The sequence below is a fragment of the Danio rerio genome, chromosome 6, assembly GCF_049306965.1.
Source record: "Danio rerio strain Tuebingen ecotype United States chromosome 6, GRCz12tu, whole genome shotgun sequence".
In the NCBI taxonomy this organism is placed as follows: domain Eukaryota; kingdom Metazoa; phylum Chordata; class Actinopteri; order Cypriniformes; family Danionidae; genus Danio; species Danio rerio.
Genome location: NC_133181.1, coordinates 44,661,873 through 44,684,160, shown reverse-complemented (window position 1 = coordinate 44,684,160; position 22,288 = coordinate 44,661,873). Strand labels below are relative to the sequence as shown.

At 34.9% G+C, this 22,288-nt stretch overlaps 1 protein-coding gene across 2 annotated transcripts in view; it reads left to right on the top strand.

The window, feature by feature from the left end:
- grm2a (glutamate receptor, metabotropic 2a) overlaps positions 1-22,288 on the top strand; it is a 90,341-nt gene that overhangs the window by 6,393 nt on the left and 61,660 nt on the right. The gene's annotated exons all lie outside the window — the stretch shown is intronic.

The window sequence follows — 22,288 nt, the reverse complement described above, 5'->3', positions numbered from 1 at the left end:
TAATGTGAGCCAGGCGGTAATTAACATGTGAAACACAACAAACAAGCTAGCCTGACAGATGCTGCCCAATGGCAGACTTACGGTTTAGTGTGTCCCTGCCTTTAAAAAACTGCCTACTTAAAGCAATCCAAATCAACATGAAGCACCAAAAATGTTACTCGGAGACATCTTACCAGACTTTAAAACAAAATAAGATTTGTTCCAAATTATTATTGTTTTTTTTTACACTAAAGAGTGTAAAGGCAACACGGACCCCATTATGTAATTGCAAATTTGGAAAGCAGTCAAATTCATATGTTGCTTTCAGTTCCTCACCTTCACATGACTGTTAAAGAGCCCCTATTATGGTCTTTTGAAAATGAGCTTCAATGCAGTGTGTAACACAGCACTAAGTGAAAGAAAACATTCAGCTGAGGTTTAAATCTGAAAGTGCACCATGTTATAAGTTTAATTAAAACTAATTATTTAATGAAATAGTCGACTCAGAGTCAAATGAATGAATCGAGTTGGGTTGGGATTTTTTACTTAAATGCATTGACATTGATATTGGACATCACTAATATGTAGTACCGGATGCAGTAAAACGTGAACGCGCCTTTCCCTTTAGACAGTGCGGAGGAGCACGGGACTGATCATGACACGAAGATGAAGATCACTGACAGATGGAGATTCAGCTGCAGGGAATAAAGGGTTAAAGTTCATTTTCACAACACCACAGTATAGCCAACTTAGTGCTAGGTTTGTTCCTGTCATTTTTCTGATTGACTGTACAATAACCTATGCTGCAATGTGGGATTCAGCTGCCGTTTGCTATTAAAGAAAGGAGCAGCAGAGACTTTTATGTATGGGACTTTGTCAGACTTTGACAGGGAATTTGTCAGTAACTGTTGCAGTTAATATGGACCAGTTTCTTCTTCCTCTGCTTCATAACATGTAAGTGCAATTAAAATTGTTGCCTTGTTTTGTGTAGTTTGCAAAATATGTGTTTAATTGTGTGTTGTAACTTGTAATTGCTCTGCATGGCTTTTAATCACTTATCTATCATAGATCATATCATATCATATGTCTCTCAGGTTAAACTTTCATGGGGCTGTTCACATACTGCATCCAAAACCATGTTGAAAATGCAACACATGTTTCTTGCTTAACCAACTTAAATGCATTTCTCAACTCGCAATCCTCTGCTGTTTGTCTTTGCTATAGCCACCATCAGCTGTTCCTCACATGTGTGGCGTGGTCAATTTTCAAAATAGTTTAATTTTGCCAATGTGTAGATTAATACTGAACGTGTGTCGTTGTTATTACTTGGGGTTAGCGTTAAGAGTAGAGTAATATGCTCAACACAGGCTCATTCTGAAAAAGTAGTCCTACGGACATTTTTGAAGACCGCAAATTATGTAGCCGGAGGTATGTGTAGCTGCATTCATTTTTTCAACGAATTGCATTGCTTTACTGCATTCCTGCATTGGGCTCTCACATACTCTGTGGTAGGCGTTTCTCTCTGTCTCGCGCTGAACCCAGTCGACCAATCACAGCAGACTGGGTCATCGGACCAATTACAGCAGATTAGCCTCTTGCAAAGGAGGGGTTTGGGAACGAATGAATTGCTGAGCAGTTGTTGGGGAATGTTGGGATAATTAGGTAAACATGAATGCAAATTATATGACAATGAAAGTGTTTTTGACCTTGCACGCCTATCAGCCTGTTGTTGGAGACCCCAAAACCAAATATGACATTTTAAAATGCTAAATTTCCGCCGTCATCCCAATGCTTTTACGGCAGTTTACATATAACTTTTGATTTAGTGGCTTATATTAATTAGTTTGATCTCATTTGTGCGATTTGCTCATCTGCAATGAGGGCTGTGATTATGCATGGGGTGCGGTGACACACCTCTTTTTAAAAATCATACATTTTTATACAATTGAATCTGAAATCATATAAATTAGCCACTTTTCGGAAAAAATGTAAAATGGTTATGTATGAGATCGGGCTGTTTTTCCACTTATAGCAGCAACTATCACACCTGTCACAAGCGTAAAATAGCTAAAAACATGTTTTTGGCTATTAAACAATACTAAAATGGAGTTTAAGCGTTTAGTAAATCTGATCCTTAGTGTTTAAAATTTTCAGAGAACGGTTCCTTTAAAGTAAAGCTACAGATTTTACTTTTTACGTTGGCTCTCTTGGTTGTGATTTCACAAGAGAACAATAAGAATGAGTGAGTGTTTTCATTAAACAGATATCGATCTCGTCACATTTTCATCCCAGACTATTGCAGATCACTTTATTAATCTATCACACGATTAACAGATCAAATGATTGTTGGATGAAACGAGGCGGCTTAATTCACTCTTATCGCTTGACGGCATAATAAAGTTTCATTGCTACACTTTATGGACAAAATAATAACACAACACATTAATACTGCATTCTTATGCCGTTTAATTGACCACAAATAGCCAAGATCATTGATTCAGGGTTGCATCAATGTTGATCTTTTTTATACTCTATATTTAACGCTATTTGCACCATGCAGCATCTTATTAACGGCACCAATTAGTGAACATCAACTAAAAAGATCTATGCTAATAAAGTCTTTATTTTCACTATGGCTGTTGGAGGATCCTCTGCAATCCGTCAGGCGCATTTGATAGCAGATGGTGTGTGTTTCTTGTCAAGCATCTGGTAAAATACTTACAGAGAAACTGTGTGACCATGCAGATCCCAGGAGAGACTCATGCACAGAGACAGGAGGATTTGTGTGTCTTTCGTGCATCTGTGCGATCGTGTGTATTTGTGTGTACTTCTGAGAGAAACGAGAGGATGAATTAAAACGAATGCAAATACGCCGAACTAAAGGTGGCCTTGTTGCAGTGTTTAATATTGGGTGTAGGGAGAAAGAACCACGTGTGAGTTCATTCACAGTCCTGATAGTACTGTGTGTGTCAGATAAATGCATAATGTGATGAATTAGGGTTGCGTTAAAGTGTTTAAAGGCAAAAGGGAAACCCTGTATGCAGCAGCTCTCAGCTCTCCAGTGACCGGGACATGAATAATGCACAGGTTTAGAGAGGGATTGGAGAGACCAAAAGAATGCAGAGGAGAAGCTTTCCTTATGTCCTTCTGTTTGTATAAGACACCACAGACAGTAATTAGAGAAAGTAAGAGACTGTTAAAGGAGCATGTGTTGAAAAAAACGATGTATTTTAGTGAGAATTCCATTTTGCAACTAAGCAGTTGTTTATCTTTTTCCGCATTGCTTTAATTTATTTATTTATCTTGATTGATTTAGTTATTTTTGGAGTGTGTGGAATTTGATTTCCATCATTTTAATGTTTGAACATCATTTACATTTGAGTTACTTTGTCTCTTAGCGTGTTCTGAAATTAAACAATCTAAAAATCTATCTTCTAAAGCTGCATAAGAGAACAGTTAAAATATATTGTATCATTGATATATTGTCAGATACCTTAAATTAGATCTATAAATTGTTGCTTTAACCCTCGTTTAGTCCTTTGTTACTGGTTTTTATTGTTTTGGTGCTTGAAAGTTTGAAAGTTTAGATGCATTATATAATACTACCTGGTTTGACATTAACTTTTTTGATCACCTGCCACTGTGGCTAGTAGTTTTACAACGTATTAGCCACTTGCTATCTTTACTAGCCACAATTTTGTTTTTGGGAAAATATATTTTATTTGCAGAAATTTGACTTTGGCATGCTAAAATTACTTGATTTAAATTATGTATTGTGCATAAGCTTGCTTAATGAGCATGAGCTAATGGGTTGTCCTTTCATAGTGTCGCATTGCAATTAGTTTTATTTCACGTGTCTTTTAAGGGCTCAACACTAAGAATTTAACAATTCTGTTCTCTGGCCACACCAAATTTTAAATAATGGGTCACAACAGGCAAAATATTACTTTTTAATCAACAAAAAGGTTCTTAAAAATAAAAGAAATCGACATTTGAAAAATTATTTTTGTATCTAATATATAAAAAAATACAGTACACAGCAGTCTAAAGGTCATATATCATCAGGTAATATATATATATATATATATATAGATAAGATAAGGTATAGATAAGTAGAAAGTTCATCTGATATTAAAGCAATGTTATTGTAAAAGATGATAAATCAAACCATATTAACAAAAATAACTGCAAACATTCTGTGTGCGATAATGAAAGAATGAACACGGTTAACGCACAAGTGTTAATAATCTGTTCAAGGAATGGTTAAAGTGAAAGCGGCAACCACTGCATCTTATAAAAATATCTTGCTCTCTTGAAAGTAGCAGGACTGTGGGTGCATAAGCACTTCTTTTTTCCAATCTATTTCAAAGAGAAACAATCACACCAGTTGCGTTTCCAGGCACCGTTGCTTGGTGCAAGACAACACTGTCATCAGTGAGCGAGGATCGCCTTTGTCTCACTGTGCACCTGATCATCCTCTCATTCGGGATTCACCTGCTTTCTTATGCTCGCACGAACAGTTATCAATCGTGATGCATTGTTTATGTACTGTTCTTGTAAAGTGTTGCTAATATTTAATTTACAGCTACTTTGGGCAATGAAAACAAAATATTTTCTATAATGTTCTTTAAATTAAAAATTATAGGTTCTCTTTACATCTATTGACTTAAAGATTGCTTGGGGAGAACTAAAAATAGTTCTTCTAGTAAAAAAATCCTCTTTTGGAACATTTATTTTCATTAAAACAAGCTTCATCACAGGCTTTTAGTCCCTGTGGACTCTGAAATTACTGAAAATGATGTCTGACTGGGCCACTGGGTTACAACAATCGATTGCTCCTTGACCCATTCAGGCCATGTTATGAACATAATAGGCTGTGAATATAATATGTGGGCCTTATTCCATTAAGTGCTGTTGTCACTATTGAACAGTGTTACTTCATAGTTTTTATTATTATTTCTTTGTTGTTTTTTTGTTTTGTTAAATAAATCCCCCTTGTACCTTTAATATGAGTATAGTTACACATTCAAAATGAAAGTGTGTTTAATCATTAAACGGTTAGCAGTTCACCCCAAAATAAATTCTCTCAGTAATTATTCACCCTCACTTCATAAGGAATGTGTTCATCTTCACAACATAAATGAAGATATTGTTTATCAAATCTAAGCTTTTGTCTCTTTTATAAATCTTTTTAAGTTGAGTTTTGGATGTCTTTAAAAACATTCAGATTTTTATTTCAGTAGACTTTCAATGAAGGGATGGAAACCTGTCAGATATTAATAACAATATCTTCAGTGGTGTTCTGATGTGAGGGTTAATACGATGACAGAACTTTCTTTTATGGGTGAACTTATCCTTTAATTTAGTAAATACAACATGAGCAGCACTGTTCCAATGAATGCTTAAAAAAAAATGGGATAAGACCAGAGCTCTGATTTAATTTACATGTCGCACTTTTGAAGCAGACATCATTGTGAAGAGAGTCATTGGATTGTTTCCTGGTCTGATTTCCAGAAAGTGCTCACTGCGTTTAGCCTTATCTAATGATCATTCTGGCCTCATGCAGTGAGCTGTTGTACACACTTGATTGCAATTCCCCTTCAAATGGTGGCTGATGATTTGGCCGCTCAAAGAGACCAGAGTAAGGTGTTCAAAACCTCATTTGGACAGCAGCCACGGACTCTTTGGATGGTTATCAAATATCATGCCTGCTGGGTCGTGCCGTTACTCACACTCACAATAGCTCGAATTGGATTTGTGGTTTTAGAGCTCCAAATTAAAAAGACATTTGTCAGCTTGTCAGAACATGCACTGTAATCTGACGATTTGCAGAAATTGAAGTTGTAATTCTGTCAGTTTATTGTTTTCAGATTTATCACTGCCAGGTTGGGCTTGGCAAAACAGAGGCACCAAAGTAGCAGATACCATGAGAAGCCATGTCTTCAGACTGCAGCTAATCTGCAATATTTTTTCGCTGACGCTATTACCAAGTATTACCAATTACTATTACCAATAATTAGGCAAGTTATTGTATAACAGTGGTTTGTTTTGTAGACTAGACTATCAAAACATATAGCTTAAAGGGGCTAATAATTTTTATTTTAAAATGGTGTTTAAAAATGTAAAACAACTTTTATTCTAACCGAAATAAAACAAAAAAGACTTTCTCCAGAAGAAAAAATATTATCAGACATACTGTGAAAATGTCCTTGCTCTGTTAAACATCATTTGAGAAATATTTTTAAAAAATAAATAAAAAATTTAAAGCGGGCTAATAATAATACCGTAATAAACCTAAAACAGGGATTGCAGTAAAACTCGTCAAAGGCAGGGAAGCGCTTTCTCTTTTTAACTGCAGGGAAAGAGTTAAACGAAATCATTTATCGGCTTGACGCACAATATAAAACGAGTCATACATGTAAAGCACAAATAATGTCTTTCAAGTCGGTCATGTCCAGCGACTATTTCACTGATCCCTTGTTAGTTGTTTGCTCCTATTTTCTGTTTCATTCAGAAGCACGTCAAATGCACAAAACATCCAATTCACACCACAGGATATCTATATCTCGTCTACACCCCCCCCCCCCCCCCTCCATGTAATGTTAGGATTGTGAGGGGGCAGGTGAGATGTCATGTTTCGAGAGACACTCAAATACATTTTGTGCGCTGCGGATGTAACGTCTTTAAGTCATGTACAACAATTAAATGCAAACTGACATTAATATAATTTAATTATATTGTTTGGAATTGGATGTTTTATAAGATTGTTTACATTTTTTGCGATTATTTTATGTTTAATTAAGAATTTTGCAGGGTCGCAAGATTTTATGACTTTTTGTTGATATTGTATTTTATTCAGCGATTGCAAAATTGCAAAAAAAGTAGGGGGTCTGATTTATCAGCTCCTTTAACTCTGAAACTACTAGAATACTCATAGCTGTTATTCTGATCATTCATTTAGGACTATGTTGAATTGAATTTTTATCAACTCGTGTTTAAATTCAAAGCTTCTATTGAGATTTTAGAATTACATTTTGAATATCTCATATTTTATGAAGTAAAATATGTATGAAGTTATGACTTTGTTCAGTAAGCTTTGTCATGTGTTTTTCAGAGCACTATAAGGGCTATTTTTTAAGTTTTAAAGACATTTATGAAATAAATCATGATTTTGCTGCCAGAAACATGTTTTTGTTAGCCAAAAGTTGCTAGGCAACCTAAACATTCAAGCATATTCAAAGTCGAAGAGCTTCTTTTTTGGGTAAATTAATTGAATGCTTAAATGTACTGTATATGGTCTATTGATACCGAGAACTCTTTTGCATTTTGACATTTTTATGCAATAACAATGTTGGAATGAAATATACACAAATTTATGAAAAATCTGAGTATTACAGTTATATGGAGATTATTTCAACAAAATAAAATTAGAAAAGTTAATAATTGTTGAAGTTAAAAGTTAGATCTACTGTAAACAAAAGACAGCATTGCACCATCTACTGTAAATGTGTTTTTCTGGAACAGTCATTTACATGACCACTAAACAGTACTGAGATATTTCATTACACAACTCTGATACAAACTACAAAGCAAACTAGTTTAAAGCCAAATTGTTTCATTCCATATTGTACAACAACAATCAGGTTAGAACATTCAGGTTTGGCCTAAATTAAAAACTAATTTTACTCTAGTAATACCTAATGGCAACATTTGGCAGAAATATAGCATATTCATTCACTCATTTTCCCTCGGCTTTGTCCCTTATTCTAGTCTACAGCAAGAAGGTTGTTGGTTCGAGCCTCAGCTGGGTCTGTTGCCATTTCTATGTGTAGTTATCATGTTTTCCCCGTGTTCGTGTGGATTTCCTCCGGGTGATTGGGTGTCACTCACAAGTTCGGACATGTTCCATAGGTGAATAGGGTAAGCTAAATTGTCCGTAATGTATATGTGTGAATGAAAGTGTATGGGTGTTTCCCAGTGATGGATTGCAGCTGGAAAGGTATCCGCTGAGTAAAATATTTGCTGAATTAGTTGGTGGTTCATTCCACTGTGGCAACCCCTAATTAACAAAGGGACTAAGCCAAAAAGAAAATGAATGAATGTCACGGAGAGTGTAAAGGTAATCTAATTTTAGTGTTTACTATAGTAGTGTGAGGGTTGTTATACAGTAGTAATCTATTAGAATTCATCAGATGATTTCGTATTTTTTAATGAAACCAAATTTTCAGCTCATGATCCTGACATTCTCATTTAACTGTCAAATGTGCATTTCTAAGACTCACAATGTTCTTACACGTCTGCATTTATGAAAAATGGAGTTTTGAAAACAAAGTGTTTGGTATTCTGTGATAACAGTTTAACTTCTGATTGATGCGGTCTACTTTAAATAAAGCATCAGGTTACTGTAAAATCACAGCTGCCCCGCTTCCACGAACAATTGTGCTGTTTGAATTGCGCCCTGAGATTCATTTACACAGTTTCTCCTCTCTAATCAGTGCACAAGAGCTCTTGTGTGTAAATCCTCTCTTTACTTCTTCCTCTTTCCACCCTGCAGTTACACAAAGATGACCTCTCTCCTAGATGTGCTATTACCATATTCATGCTGCTCTTTTTGCCATCATGAGATTGAAAATACTGAAATGGATTAACACTTTGTGAGGGTCTTCACAACTCCTCCTGCTTCTCTTTCCTCTTTATTATTTGCGTTTCTCCAGCATGTCTCGTTCCCCTGTGTCTTCGCACTGCACGGCTGAAGCAGTCTTGAAGACTGGCAAAAGCAGCGCCATCAAATTGAAGAGGCCATCTGGTGAAGCGGAAGATGCAAGTGATAGTGGAAAGTAGAGCGAGAGAGAGACGTGGGGAAATTGGATTGGATATTCAGGCAAATTTATGGGTCTTTAATTGCCATGTATTTACATAATTTGAATAAATGTAAATGTAATATTCCACTTCGACGCAGTTACACAGTGGTTACAGTGAATGGGCATATCTCAAGTGTAAAAATGCAGACATCTCTGTAAGTGGAGATAAACTACATGGCTTGAAAGTCAACATGAAAGTTACTTTAAAAAAAAAATTCAATTCGCTCTATTGCTTCTTTCAACACATGCCTTTTTGGTCTTGAGAATGTTTCAGTCAACAGTTCTTAAAGGAACACTCCACTTTTTTTGGAAATAGACTCATTTTACTAGTCCCTTAGAGGAACAGTTGAGTTTTACCCTTTTTGAATGCATTCAGCTGATTTCTGTATCTGGCGGGAGCACTTTTAGCTTAGCATAAATCACTGAATTGGATAGACCAAAAATTTCTATTCAATTTAAAGCTTGACTATTCTGTACACTCTCAGAAATATAGTTACAAAAGCGGTTACTGGGCTGGCACCTTTTCAAAAGGTACACTTTGGTACCTTAAAGGCCACAAGGTACCTAAAAAGTACAAATGTTTACCTTGTGGTATCCTTAAGACAGAGCATACTATCTTAGAGGTATTTCAAAGATGGCCGTCGAGTGAAATGACTTGCCTTAAAAAGACCTAGGTCAAACTCAGTTCCTGGAGGGCCGCAGCCCTGCATAGTTTAGTTCCAACCCTGCTTCATCACACTTACCTGTAGGTTTAAAACAAGCCTGAAGGACTCAATTAGTTTGATCTGGTTTGTTTAATTAGGGTTAGAACTAAACTGTACAGAGCTGCGGCCCTCCAGGAACTGAGTTTGACCTAGGTCTTTTTAAGGCAAGTCATTTCACTCGACGGCCATCTTTGAAACACCTCTCAGATAGTATGCTCGGCCATTCTGTCTAAAAGTGGAAACATTAAATTCTTTAGAGCTGTTAGCCAAGCTTACGATTGTATTATATGGAATCACCAATAAAATTAAGCATCAGCTGTCTCTAGTTTTGTTTCTAAATGTTCGAATCAATCAAAATTGGCATTTTTTCAGATTGCCCGAACCAGTCCATATCCGCACTTGAAGAACAAGATCACAACACCAACCTCATTCATGGCCGTTCCACACATTATCATCCTCTGGATAATGTGTAATCACATCTGATCGTGCTGTTTTTCTGAAGTAATCCACAACATGGTCTTGATGACGAATCTCATCCAGAAATGACAGCAACTCTTTGTTTATAAGTTTATGGGTGTCTAAGTAATTGCTGCTGTCATGTGATGTACGTTTGACAGGATGCACTGTACCTCGTGTTTATTTCATGCAGATTACAAAACCAGAAAACATTTGTTTTTAAGTGTATTTGGCTCATTTAAAAGTACAGATTTCAAGCTTTATGTGAATATATTTCTTATGTCTGTGAAGCAAGTATTTGCTGAGTTTCCAGTATGTTTGTTGACCATTAAGTGAAGTTTATTCATAAACTAATTTCAAGAGGAGCATGTGCTTATGATGGACAGCAGCTGGACCTGCATTAGCTAATGTATAATCCACCCATCAGATGATTCCTAAATCACTATAAATAACCAGAGTATCTTACCTTAGCTATCTTCGTCTTGAAGATACAAACGAAACTAAGACAAATCTCTGGTACACACATATGACAAGGCAATCAAAGGCTCCATCACAAACTAAGTGTGCGGGGTATATTTATAGTCCAAACAATCCTAGAAAACAGGTAACAGCTGTGAGTGTGTGATCAGTGGAAGTGGAAGTCGGTGTGTGCATAGCAGAATGTAGGGATTTGTAGTTTGTTACCAGTCTGTAGTTCACCAGTGATCTCCCTCAGCATAGATTGCTGGCGATGATGACAGTGGAACATTCAATAACAGTAAGGAATCTTTACTTTGAAGAGCATACACTGTCAAAGGTAAAAAAATAAATAAAAAAAACTGTAGGAATTATCATAAAAGTAGCACATACAAATCACCTTATTCCAGAACTTTTGAGGCCATTTGATTTATTTGTGTTAATAAAAGTGACAAATTGTTCACTGAAGACCTTTCGGTTTGTTGCTTACTATTCACTTTCATTCTTAGAAAAGAACATTTGTGTTCTGCTGAAAACAGAATACATACAGATTTTGAGGGTGAATAAAGGATGGCACAATCTGTTTTAGTTGATCTATTCCTTAAATACACATTTATGTCAAATATATGTATTACCATCAATCTATAAAAATGCTCTGCTTCTCAAAAAGCTCATTTACGCCTGATGTCAGCACTGAATCTTTCTACCCATTCTTTCCAACCACCTGTCTCACAGAGACAACTTTTTACAATTCATTTCCACTGGCTGGAGAAAAGTCATTATTTTACTCAGAAATATGCTGCATTACAGAAGTCAAATGTATTTCATGCTGACTATATGTTTTGCATTGGACTCAAATGATTTTTATTGTTAGTTTTAAACATGCATTGTGTGTGTGTGTGTTTCACTAAAAATAAAAGGCTAGTAAATTCAGACAGTCATATTTTAAAGTGATAGTTCACATGAGAGGAAAATTTTACTGTTAATTTGCTTCCAACCAAGATGTAATTTTTTTTAAACAGAAAATGTTGATTTAAATGCTATTAAAAAAATTAAGTCAATTGCTTTTGTTACTTTGAAAGTCTAAAAATTGATACAGTATGTATGCTAAATATAATTGTGGCCTCTGGTAATAAATGAGATATTATTAAGCTAAATAACTGGTCTGCACATAAAACATTATTTTTATTATTATTATTATTATTATTATTATATTATATGACCATTTATGTGAAGCTGCTTTGACACAATCTACATTGTAAAAGCGCTATACAAATAAAGCTGAATTGAATTGAATTGAATTATTATTATTATAACATTAACTTTATATACATTATTAACAGCATTGTTACCATAAATTCACAGCCTCTGCCAATGGTCCTGAGTGGTCCAGAAAGTTCTCTTATTATAGTGTAAAGCATCCTAAAAGCCTTGAATCAATTGACTTGTTTGTGCTAATGCAGGGAGGCCTATACCATTTAGATATTATGGGATTGACTCACATTATTTTTATTGATTTATCGACTGGATGTAGACATTGTCACAATGATAGGTTGGAGAGACAATGTGCATTATGCATGCAGAATATATATATATATATATATATATATATATATATATATATATATATATATATATATATATATATATTTATTTATATATATATATATATATATATATATATATATATATATATATATATATATATATATATATATATATGTGTGTGTGTGTATATATATGTGGGTTGTATATATATATATATATATATATATATATATATATATATATATATATGTATATGTATATGTATATATATATATATATATATATATATATATATATATATATATATATATATATATATATATATATATATATATATATATATATATATATATATATATATAAAAGGTTGTTCACCCAAAAATACAATCTTTCACCATTTAATTAAGCAAACCTTCAAATTTAGAAAAATGTCCATTTATTTATGTGTATACAATGATTTGGTTGGGTATTTTTGGACTGGACAGTGACTATCGTACAAATGTGGAATGGCACTAAAGTGAGTAAATAATGACAACATTTACATTTTAAGGATAACTGTCACTTTAAGACTTAAGGAAAAACTTTTAAGCAACAGAAATATGGAGCAAAATCTTTGCCGATATTTCAATATATTTTAATATATGTTATGTTATTTTCGAACAAATTTGAATAATATTTATTTGTAAAATACAATATGCGTATGTCATGCTGCTGCCATTTTAACAATGAAAGTAGGCTGCGGTGAGAAGAAACCCAGAAGTAGATAACCAGCACTTTAAACTTTGCCACAACAGTGTGTGGACTACAAACGTCCAGCTGTTGCTGCGATTTCAAAGTGCAAATGTGGTGCAAAGATCAATTTAATATCATTCAGTTATGTTTAATTTAAACAATTAAAAGCATGTTAGGCATTACACAAAAACACAGTCTCCCTGCATTTACACCGCATGATTCAAATGACCCAACTCAGATTTTTTTACTTTTATGTGGCACAGATTGAATATGGCCCATGTGCATGTAAACAAGAAAAAAAAATCACATAGATTCCGATTTACTCAAATTAGATTCAGGCCTTGTTCATATGTGAAAATGTATTTAATATGAATCGAATCCGTGCCCTCGTGTCTGCACGGTAAGCAGATAGTTTAGATTTTCACCTGTCAATGTGAGTCATGCATCATTAAAATCTGTAGTGAATGACGTCAACTCTGATGCTTTCATTTCAGAACAGACTTCAGCAGAGACCCAAACCTTACATTTCATATACTAAGACAAAAAAGCTTTTATATTGTCATGTAGCACAAAGAGCCTGTTTAAGCATGTTAATGAGAACGAGAGAGAGAACGCAACATCCGCCCATAACCAATATAAAACTATTGCGTATATCACGTACATCATTCACATCATCACCATTACTTTAGAATGCCTACTGGTTTAAAAAAAAAAAGCCTAGATTAAAAGATGGCAGCCAAATGAGAACTTTTCTGTCATGAACTATAGTAAAACAACTTGTCAAAAAGAATTTAAAAAAGTAAACCTTGTGAACCGATTAAATACAGGAATGTAAAAGAGGCCACTCTTAATATTAGCTCAGTCAGCGCTCGCTCTCTTTTTTCCTGGACATTGCGTTGTGTCATTGTGTGCAATGTAAATGCAGACAATCAGATTCGAGTCACTTTTAAAAAGATGATATAAGCGGGTCATTAAAAAAAATCAGATACAGTCTCAAAATCGGAATTGATCATCAAGATCTGCAGTATAAATGCAGGTGAAAAGGTTAAGTGTCCTATAGGCTTCATGGCACCAGGTAAACACCATAGGACGCTTCCTTGCGTCAGCCTATGTAACCCGGTGAACGAGAAAACAATGCAATCCTGTGTAAAATGTTTGGAGCACACCCTCATGTTGTCATAATACTGGAATTTCAGTACCAATCAGTGCAGATGTTTTAAAAATGTCCATTTCCCACTAACATTTAAGAATGCGCTCAACAGCACTTTAACACTGTTGATTTGCCATAGTGTTGACTAGGGATGTACTGATCAGTTTGTTTTTGCCCTCGAGTCATTTAATTTTGAGTATCTACCAATACCGAAACCCGATTCGATACTTCTATACTGCATAAAAAAAAGAATAGAGAAGAGCGAAGAAACAGATCCATGTTCCTTATTTTTTATTTAATTCACCTTATTTTAACATTTAACAACTCTGTCTGTTTGTTGTGTTAAATGAAGCCTTTTCCTTTCCACCTCTTGCAACCTCAAGTTAACATATCTCGCAGTTTGTTATGGCAATGTTGTCATCCTCAACTTTATAATACCTCCAGACAGCAGACATACTCTCCCTTTCTGCTTCAATCTGCTTCTATGTTCTACTTTGCTGGCAAATAGCATTAACAAATAGCATCTCTGCAACAAAGTGATGTCATATATATATTGGAGTCCTGATCCGGAGTCTGAATCTGTGTGATTGAGTCTGATTTATAATCACGCAATCGGATATGAACATCCCTAGTGTTGACCAACAGAAATGACTGTGATTGGCCGTGAAGGTCTTCAGTTCACTGCTCTTGGTGGGTTTTTTAAATGGTCGTTTTTTAAATTTTTTTATTTCAGTACTGATTGATGCGTAACCCCAGTATTGCGACAAGTATAATATAGTGAAAGAATCAGGTCATTAACTTGAGTTTGAATGGCAACTAAAACGTGTGTTTGGGAAAGATGATGTTAGCTAACAAATGCCATTTCCCTTAACTTAGCTAAAAATAAGGTCTGATATCCATTTCTTATCTTCACTATACATTCAGGACGGACCGTTCATTTGGAAAGCAGTGAAATGACAAATTTGTGTCACTTTCGTTTCGCTGATAAGATATGCAGCAGGTACACAACATTACGTCATCGCAGATGCAGTTCCTGTGTTACTCCAGGCGATACTTCCACGTTTCTTCTCACCACAGCCTCACTTTCACTGTTAAAATGGCGGCCCTATGAAATTAGTCTATACGTTTATTTATTAACATCACTGGATTTTTACTCAAACTGACATTTGCTTTTGCAAAGTGGTTTCTGATTGTTTGTGAGTTGGCTGATCCCTTGTATTGTTTGCTTGCGAAATGCCAAATTTGTTGCCACAGATTTCACTCCATACTATTTTTCTGTACGTCTTAAAGGCTCCACTGCTTTATTTCTTCCACAGTGCTTTCTTCGCCACACCTGATTCCTGTTCACAAATAGGGGGCATTTTCAGCACTTTACCATCTTATTACACACCAGCCCTTGACTGACTTCAATAGAACCTCATGTTAATGTACTTTCACACCTGCAGTGTATGGTGTCAAATATTACTTAAAAAGCTTATCATCCAATAAATAAATTGTGTTGTATAGAACAGCGGTCTCAAATAATCTTTATGGTTCAGAAGGGATGTGAGTATTAATCCTTAAGAGATGCGGTTCAGGGCATGTATGTCATAAAAAAGATATAGCCAATTTACACCAGCTTTACAAGAATTCCCATAGGATCTCCACTCCCATACTAGCAGACTAGATTGGCCCTTTCAGCCTCTCTCTCTCTCTCTCTCTCTCTCTCTTTCTCTCTCTCTCTCTCTCTCTCTCTCGTCTGGCAAGTTTCCATGGAAACAAAGGGTAGGGAGAAGACCCTAATGAGTAAGTGTGTGTCTCACCGAGATGAACACATATATCGTTGAGATATGGACACACACACTCCAGTTCCCAAATGCTCACTCTCCTATTGGTCATTTGACTGTTGTTTGGCTGTTCATTTTTCATTTGATGTTTATGACACTCCTGTTGAAAAGAAATACAGCGTGTCCTAAATTGGATACTTGTGCACTATTCTATGCCGTTTCATAGTAAAAAAAGTATAGTGCATTCACAGTGTAGTTTCTTAAAATTATAAATGCATTTTATACATTTATATGATGTACTTATTCAGTAAAAAAAGAATGTAATTTTTGTTAAAAAGCATTAAAGGAATAGTTCACACAAAATTTTGTTGTTTTTAAAAAAAAATCCTTGATCTTGAAGACATAAAAAGAAAAGTTTTTCATTGATGTGTGTTTGGATTTGACAATATAACTGTTTACAAATTAAATTTTAGCGTTCAAAAAAAAATAAAAAAAATAAAAATCACCTTTAGAGCTCTATTTTAACGATCTTAGTGCAACGTTTAAAGTGCATGGAGCAAAAGCATTAAGTGTGCGTCCAAATCCTCTTTTGCTATTTTAAGGATGGAAAAATAGGCTTTGCTCCCCGGCGCATGATCAAACAGGGTTATACTTATTTTCTTATTGAGTTATGGTTGTGTTTGAGCATAATGTGCATTAAACCAATCAGTGTCTCATCTTCCATTCCATTTAAGTGTCAATTGCATTGCACCAGTTTATTGTCCATGTCGAACGTTGTAAGCAGGAAAAATCTAATGCTATACTAGCAAGAAAATAGTTAAACAGACCATCTGCATTGCAAAGAATAAGAATAAGCCTCCTCTCTTTGGCCACTTTACTTTCTATTTACTTTACTTTTTCTTTTTACTTTACTCCTTTACTTTCATGGATAAGAAAACGGTGTTGTACACATTCCACTAAAGACATCCATTAGCCTACATATTTAATTTTGTTTGTTGATTGCAAATATTTGTTTCAAAACTATTTCTTAATTCAATTCTAATTTCCAGCATCAATTACTAAATAAACAATAATAGCGAAGTGTGGTCAAACAACTTGTTGAGTTGTATCCAAACACAAGTCCTAGTCTTATGCCCATATTGGTGATGTATACGACTCCTTGACACGTAGACAAATTTAAACTTGTTTTTATTAACACAAATATAAATATGAATATAATAAATATTACTGCTAAAATAGTACCATTATACAAATGCAAATTGTCATGGATAAACTGAACAAAAGGCACTGTCTATTTCAGTTCCTCAAAATGGCATCACGCCAACAGTGCGTCTCAACACATCTTCTTTTTTGACCAGCACACCCATGAGTCCACAAGGTGGCACAAATGGATTTGCCATTTAAACAACATGGTGCAAAACGTGAAAATTACAGTTATGCTGGTCTAAAAATAGCAATAAATCGTGCCATACATGTCTTGCACCTTATTCAGCTGGTTGTATGATAGGGCGCTTAAAATTGTTCAAATTAAGTTCTATGCATTGCATATTACTAATCAAAAATTTATTTTTGATACATAAAGATATAAAAAGAAAATAAATTATTTTGACAAATACTCTACACCTACTATCTAATACTATGTATTGTTGGCTTCTGCCAAAATGTACCCCTGCAACTTTTGTGGGGGGTTTTGTAGACATTTCTGTGTGTTTTAGGTTTACAAACAGTAAATAGAACTACTATTCACACTTACAGGGTCTATATATATATACACAACATAAGTAATATGTGTGATTTATACACTGTCCCAACCTTTGGTCTTAGCAAGAAGACTCCAGATTTTCATTTACTAGTTGAGAACATTTTTGTCAATGCTGGATAGAAGGTAACAGCTTTGTAATGATGTTTAGTTTCTTGTACAGACTGATCCTTTATGCTAAATCTTTTTTTTTTTTAATTCTGTGTATGTTTTTGATTCTCAAAGTCACTATAGTTTCCTCTAAAAACCTTCATTAATGATCTACTGATGAAAAAAGGCACCTACCTTGAATGGCTTGAGGGTGAATAAATTAACAGGCAATTTTCATTTCTAGGTGAGCCATCTGTTTAATTTTTAGGGTCCCCGTGTCTACCATGATTAATGCGTAAAATATTCATTATCTTCATATTCTTCCTCTGATTTAATGAAAACTTATTTGATAGATATCAATGCTTTAACCCTCTGTTGTATCATAAAGTAGCTGCAGTGCAGACTTTTCAGAAACTTCCATTTTCTGTAAACCTTCATGAATCATGGCAGCAATACTTAATCAAATGATCAGGTGATACTGCAGACAGGTTTTTTTTCAAGCAAACATTGTGTGTGCACATATATAGAGCACACTTTTAGCATTTGAAACCGCTGATTTGGCAAGTTCAGCAGTCTCGACTGGCCTACAAATTGGGCAATCGTACCATGCAGACTGTGCGCTCAACTTCTTAAAAGGTGTTGGGGCTGCTATACTGTACCTGATTTGCATAATTATTTTAGTAGATGTTGTGCAGAAAGCATTCAGAAAGCATATGTGCACATGACGCAATACTTCTAGTGAATTCTTATCTTTATCCTTATAGTTATGCATGTTTTTACATCAGAGTGTGGTTTCTTTTTTTGTTTCACTCATTGAAATTCCAGAGGTGTAGTGGAAAAGTCATTGTAATGTGTAAGTAAATAACAACCTTGCACACTCTCACACACTCCAGGAAGCTCATAATTACATCACTCACAGCATCTGAAAGCTAAACTCTACACCTCTTAGCATGTGTGAAATTATCCTCCTGTGTAGCATGCAAAAGAGAGAAGGAGAAGGAAAAACAAAAATGGCCCTGTTTGGTCAATTTGCTGAATCCTTTATGAATCATTGTGGTTCGACATGCTTGCTGTATCTGCATTTCTTAAGGTCGCCGTCTTGACAAGTGTAAATATATGCAAGCGCTGATGTGTTTGTGATCCTTATGAGTGTGTGTGAAGCAGATGTTGGCTTTCAAGCTGTCTGATAGTGATCCTCTACATGAGTTCAGGCGAGCTATAGCTTTACACTACAATGGTCACACTGTCCCTTGAGCTCAGAGCCACACACACCCAAACACACACAACGAACAAAGCCCTCAGTGGACTGCCCAGTAGCCTAAGGGAAAGGGACCTTAGGGAACCCAAACTTTGCGCTGTAAGCTAACAATCCAATGGCCTGATGGAATAACTGAGAAATTCTGAGAAATTCAGTTTAGTGCAGCCAAATGAGGATACTTCATCTGTACAACAAATGATGCTGGAGTCCCTTAGTTGGGGATTTCTGAGCTGCTCTTGAATACTGATAGGCAAAGAATAAAGCAAATGCTAATTCACCCTCAGTTTTAGTCAGTTGTTCATTGTACGCACTGAAATGAACTATTCGGATTTGTATCCCAGTGATGTATTGTGGGATATAAATGTCCTGGAGTCTTTTATCAATATAAAATATTTGAAACAATTACGTTAAACTGTGCTATGAATATATATGAATATGAAACTGTGATATTTATGATTGTTATACTTGGCATCTAATTTCCCTCGCCGTGGTCTTGATGAAATGACTGATGAAATAACTTTCTGGTTCATAAACATTTGGACATGACATTTGCATGCTGGATTTTGCAAATTGTATGCAAATTGCATTACAAGACTAAAGAAAGCGAACTGGCGTCTGTACAGCAAATTTCTTTTTCGATTTAAAGCAGCTCTTCACCACAAAACTTTAAAATCCCAACATAGCAGAACATGAAAGATTGATGAGATCCTACGTTTTTCATCTTGCTTAAAAATACATGGAATAACACTTAATTTCAACATTTGCTCTCCCCATCCAGTCCCAAGCAATGCATACAAGAATTCCCCTGTCCAGATGCAGGAATGCAACATTAACACAAACAGAAATTATTCATGAGGTTCCAACACAAACGGGTTATGTAAACCACTATTTTACCTGTTTAAGTGGATTGTGACATATTTAGTTCATGATTTGTGTTGCTGTAGCACCTGCAGTTCAGTTAAAGGGACAGTTTATGCAATTTGATAACTCTCACCCTCATGTTGTTTCTTTACTTTCAGTCAAAATTTTAATAATGTCAATACACTGTGGGGATAATTGTATGCTCTTTAACAGAACAGGTATTTACATACAGTAAAATTGTTTATATATTTACCTGACAAAAGTCTCGTCGTCGATCCCACTTGACTTCTAATTGATCATTTGGAAAAGTGGCAGAAGGTTGATTTTTCAGATTAATCATCTGTTGAACTGCATTCCAATCATCACAAACACTGCAAAAGACCTACTGGAACCTTCAGTCTCCTAGAAATCAGTCTAGTTTGGTGAAGGAAATATCATGGTTCGGGGTTACGTTCAGTATAGAGGCATGCAAGAGATCTGCAGAGTGCCTGTCGCTGAGGTATTAAGACGTTTGTGCTGCCAATTATATTACAAACCACAGGAGAGGGCAAATTCTTAAGCAGGATAGCGCTCCTTCTCATACTTTAGCCTCTACATCAAGGCAAAGAAGGTCAAGGTGCTACAAGATTGGCCAACCCAGTCACTAGACATGAACAATGTTGAGCATGTCTGGGATAAGATGAAGGAGAAGGCACTGAAGAAAGCTTTCTTTACCATTCCAGATGGCTTTATGAAAAAGTAATTTGAGTCATTGCAGAGATGTATGGATGCAGACCTCCAAACTCATGGGAGTCATACAAAATATTAATTCTTTTTCATCTGCATCGTGACTTTATATTCTATTCTGCACATTATTTCTGTTAAGTGACAAGAATTTTGTCTGCGCAAGGTCAGACCTTACTGTCCTAATTAAAGACTTTTGTCAGATAGTGAGCCCTTTTACATCAAACAAAAGTTCTAGTACAATGAATGACATGCATAATACAGCACTTTTTGTAGTATTAATAGTTCTTGTGTCCCTTTTTGTCATCAGCTCACTTCTCCATAAAAACTTCCATGGTTTTCTGGCATCTTCTTCATAATTAATTCCTTTCCACTATTAAACATTCCACTATTAAAAATAAACAACCAATATTTGGTTATTATTTTGTTTCTAGGGAAACATAAGGATTTAATGTAGCTTCTAGAGGGAAATACTAATTCTTTAAACATTTATATTTTTATTTTTTTTAAGTTACACAAAATCATCCTGTGCAAATGTTTGAGTCCTTCAGTTGTCCTCAGTGAGCAAACAAAATCATCGCCACTGAAAGTCTTCAATCATGAAAAAGATGCTAAAAAACCAAGAATACACAGAAAGTGGGTTTAACTCTTCAGCACAAAAGAAAGAATAAATTAATAAAAATACAGAAAAATGCAGAAAACGCAGATTGAATGGTATGTACGTTTTTGAACAGAGTCCTAATTATGAATTCAGATTTTGTCTTGTGCGGTTTTAGCAAAAGTTTTAAACAGCAGTCTTTTTTTAGGACAGGAGTAATTAACAAAACAAGTTACAACATTTAATTCATATGATGCTTTTTGTTATGTTAAAACTAAATCTACTGTATAATTATATATGTATATTAAAGAAAATCATGATAGATTTATTTTTGTAAAACTTAGCTTTATTTAACATTCATAAAATATTTAACAAAACAGCGCAATAAAAAGAAAACAGTACAAAAATATATCTAAAATAATAATAATAATAAAAAATATATATACATTTATATATACACACAAACACACACGTATGTTTGTTTTTGTGATAAGTGGGGACAATACATAGGTTTCCATTCATTTTATACTGTCCAAACTGTATATTGTATTGCCCTCACCCCACCCTACCCCTAAACCCAACCATCACAGGAGACGGTGTGCAGCTTTACTCTTTGATTAAACTCCTCCTGTGGGATTTATAAGCATTTTAAGAAATGAGGATGTCACCAATGTCCTCATATTTCACCTCCTTTTTGTAATACCTGTGTCATACCCATGTCATTTTACAGATTTGTGTCCTGATATGTCACAAAAACACACACACACACACACACACACACACACACACACACACACACACACACACACACACACACACACACACACACACACACACACACACACAAATATGAATCTTGCATATATACATGTAAACTTCACGTATGCATACACACATACATATAAACTCTATCCTTGCATTAACACCCATATTAACATACACACATACATATAAACTTGCTGCGTGCAAATATACCTGTAAACACCTCATATACAGTTAAAGTCAGAATTATTAGCCCCCCTTTGATTTTTTTTTTTGTTTTCCTTTTTTTAAATATTTCCCGAATGATGACAGAGCAAGGACAATTTTCACAGTATGTCTGATAATGTTTTTTTCTTCTGGAGAAAGTATTTTTTGTTTTATTTTGGCTAAAACACAAGCAGATTTTAATTTCTAAACCAAATTAAGGTCAAAATTATTAGCCCTTTTTAGCTAACTTACCTTTAATGTTCTACCGAACAAACCACTGTTATACAATAACTTGCCTAATCACCCTAACCTGCCTAGTTAACCCAATTAAGCCTTTAAATGTCCCTTTAAGCTGTATAGAAGTGTCTTGGAAATATT